We start from the raw sequence: 4,007 nt of genomic DNA, 5'->3' as shown, positions 1-4,007 counted from the left end.
TTCCAGAAAATCTGGGGGTCTAAGTAGTTGGTAATAGCATACTGGTGGGGAAACTTGGTATTGTTATGAACCTGCACTTTAGGGTGGGAAGAAAGGCAAAGTATAAGCAGTCACTGAGGAGGACAGTGGGATTGAAATGAACCAAATGATACAAGAGAGTGCTTGGATCCTTCGCCAATGGAGTTCAGAGCCACAGAGCATTCATTTTAGATTCACTGTCTGATCTGCAACAGTCTTTGGTGCATAACAGACTTACAAAGTCATCTGTTTGGCCTGAACTTAGAATTGTTGGACTAGAATGCTGTTGATGAAGACCCGAACCTTCAGGAAATTACAGACAAATGTATGCTAGAAAATTGGAAGATAACCAGAACCAGTTAGCAACAGCAATCAGTGCCCAGAAGAACAGAAGGGGACTTCAATTTTTGGCTAGATTTTGGCAAGCAGGTGCTGTTCCTCCAGGCCTAGCATCTTAGTGTCCTCATTACAAATGTAACGAAAGCTTGATGGACCAAGATGGGAGAAGAAGGATTCAAGTAACGAGTCCTAATTCAGTGAATGGTGAGGCTTCAACACATTAAAGTTGGCCGAAGGGAAGATTCCTTGTGACAGAAGTGGGTCAAATTGATCCCAGAGATGCAACAGGCTGAAGGACAGTATTTAGTCCATTCAAGTGACCAACTATTTTCACAAGGGGTAAATTTAACCATTTAAGCAGACATTAACATTTTTGTAATGGGGCTGACCCTGAGATAAAAACCCAGAGGCAAGAAGAGAGCATGCAGACTCCACACAGATGGCAACAAGAAGCTGGATTTGAAGCAAGGAAGCTTCAGGTAGGAAGACTTGGTGCTACCTTGAACTTGCACTGTGACACTTCTGGGGAGTGAAGAAGGTCATTGAGGAGGACAACAAGTATACATTGGATGAAATGAGATGACTACCACCATGCCACAGTGCCCAGAAAACTTTTTTAGAAAAAGGGAATCCAGAAAATGGTTGAATGGGTGGAATATATATAGGCAGCAACTGGTCTGTGGATTCAAAGACAGGAAATACGAGGTATCAGTGCTAACCGTTGTGTCACCATGATGCTCTCTATTACACTGTAATAGAGTAGTAATGTTCAAAAACGTTATCCTTAGCTTTAGGATACCCAGAACCAATTAGCTATGTATGTATTGTGTTTCATGTTGGCCTTGTTAACTTAAAACATGTCTGGCCACTGCACAGTTTGAGCAGACCTAACATTTAGATGAACTTCAAAACACTGGTTAACTTCAAATGCACGTAACATTTGTAGGAGATTGCTTACATGGATTACATATACATATCCCTAAACTCTCTATGATTTCAGTAGTGCCCAGTCTGTAATGGTGAGTGAAACACCACTTTCATTTTGTATACAGTTTTATGAAATTGCTCCTAAAATTCACTTCACACAATTAAGAAACATGAAACTCATCAAGATGAGATTTTGTGGATTGTTCAAACATTTGGCTTAGAAAGTAAGAACATTGATAACTAAAGGTTATTCCGCATCCTAAACTGCCCTTATTTTCATCAACCACCCACCCTGTACTGTCCTGAAGTTCCACAGCTCCTTCCATGGCTCCGTATAAAATCATCTCACTACCCTCCTTCACGTTCACACCGCCAGTTCCACCTCACCCCACTCATTTAGTGGCAGGTAAAACAATGGATAACATAATCTACGCTCAGTTTCCCCATCTCGGTAAGCCCCTCACTAGTGGCCACTTGGATTTTAGCAGCAGCAGCGAAGTGATGTTTGCAGATGTTTGCTCTTTAGCTGTGCCCTACTCTTGTGCATCATAATAAATTGTGCCATGCTTGCACGTGAAGAGAAAGGATGCAGATGAGCTAAAAATATTTGTCCTTATGTTGCAGATTTCATTCGTGGGGAAACACTGCTTGTTTCATGAATTCAGTTTCACGTGAATCGTTTCATTCATCACTACTACTATACAGGATGTTCAATGAGGTTCAATCAGGTCGTGATACTATAATAACCTGCAGAATCCTTTGATGATATGGAACACTGGGAATGTTAAGCAGTGAGCAAGGTCCAAATAAACTATTGTAAGGGAACAGCTTCTTCTTAGCATTGTAAGATCTGAACAACTGGAAGGCTTCAGGGGCCTGAGGAGCTCTAACTGCTGAACTCCAAATATCTTAGCTTCATCCACCCCAAATGTCCTGATCCTTAACACTTTGTAACATAAGCATAAGCCATTGACATCATAAACCATCACAAGACTATAATATAATTTGAAGGTTAACAACTTCTTATTATTCTTTCGCCTGCTCCCGTTAGTGGTTGCCACAGCGGATCATCATCTTCCATATCTTTCTGTCCTCTGCATCTTGTTCTGTTACACCCGTCACCTGCATGTCCTCTCTCACCACAACCTTCTCTTAGGCCTTCCTCTTTTCCTCTTCCCTGGTAGCTCTGTCCTTAGTATCCTTCTCCCAATATACTCAGCATCTCTCCTCTGCACATGTCCAAACCAATGCAATCTCGCCTCTCTGACTTTGTCTCCCAACCGTCCAACTTGAGTTGACCTTCTAATGTACTCCTTTGTAATCCTGTCCATCCTCATCACACCCAATGAAAATCTTAACAACCTTTAACTCTCTATATAACTTAACATCTTTAATTCTGCTACCTCCAGCTCTGTTTCCTATATATGCAGACAACAATACAAATTTCAAATTTTCAATATATATCTAAATGGCGTTATATTCAAAATAAATGTGTACATAACAGATACAATAAGAGAACCCCTGGTCAAAACCTGAAGAGCCTTGGAAGTAACCCTGAGAGATTTTATATGGCAAGTATCAGGAAGAGCTGAACAAATCCAGGGTTTGGTATAAAATTCCAAAACAAGTTGCATGATAATAGTGATATGTAAGTAAGGAACAATGAGGAACTGCACAGTTTGAGATGCAAAGCAAAACTGTAAAATACGTTCCAAATTAAATATATAACAATAAAACACTCTCAAATCACGCTTAATCTACCTGAGGATTACAGGGTGCATTATGGAACATAATTTCCAGTAAAAACATTAGGAAATTCAACAAGTGTAATTGACAAGGGGCACAAATAGGAAGAATGTAATGGATACGTTGTATGGGAGTCCATGGTTATCCATAAAGAATCTCATTCATTATTTAGTGACCATGACTGTCCCTCAGTAACAACAGAATAGAGGACAGTGTTCTGTCTTCGGGGGGGATACCATAATAAACTGTGCCATACTTTAATAAATAGAGATGAAAGAATGCAGATGAGAATAAAATTTAGCAGTATGTCCTAACAGGGCAGATTTCACCATTCGTTTTGTGACTTTTGTTGTGAAACACAATTCTAAATTTCTCTGCCAATTCAGCTTTGCATGAATCGTTTGGTCTGCAGGATCAAGAATGAGGCTCAGTCAGGTTGTAATACAACAGTAAGTGAGAAATGACCTGCAAAGTCTCTTGAGGATATGGATCCTGCTCCCAAGGGTTTTGTGGGGTTATATAGAGTAAGAACTTCTAAATACTGGGATAGCTTAGTACAATACAATACAATACAATTTATTTTTGTATAGCCCAAAATCACACAGGAAGTGTCGCAATGGGCTTTAACAGGCCCTGCCTCTTGACAGACACCCAGCCTTGACTCTCTAAGAAGACAAGGAAAACCCCCCAAAAAACCTAGTAGGGAAAAATGGAAGAAACCTTGGGAAAGGCAGTTCAAAGAGAGACCCCTTTCCAGGTAGGCTGGGCGTGCAGTGGGTGTCAAAAGAAGGGGGTCAATACAATACAACAGTAGTAGTCTGCAAGGTCATCGACGAGGTCAAAACAAACTGTTGTAGGGGTAGAGCTTCTCCTTAGCTCTGTAAGATCAGAAAAACTAGAAGGCTTCTGGGGCCCGATGAGCTCTAACTTCTGTGCTCTGGATATCTTAGCTTCATCCACCCCAAAAAGTCCTGATC

The sequence above is a fragment of the Erpetoichthys calabaricus genome, chromosome 3 (assembly GCF_900747795.2).
Source record: "Erpetoichthys calabaricus chromosome 3, fErpCal1.3, whole genome shotgun sequence".
In the NCBI taxonomy this organism is placed as follows: domain Eukaryota; kingdom Metazoa; phylum Chordata; class Cladistia; order Polypteriformes; family Polypteridae; genus Erpetoichthys; species Erpetoichthys calabaricus.
This window is presented reverse-complemented; position numbering follows the sequence as displayed.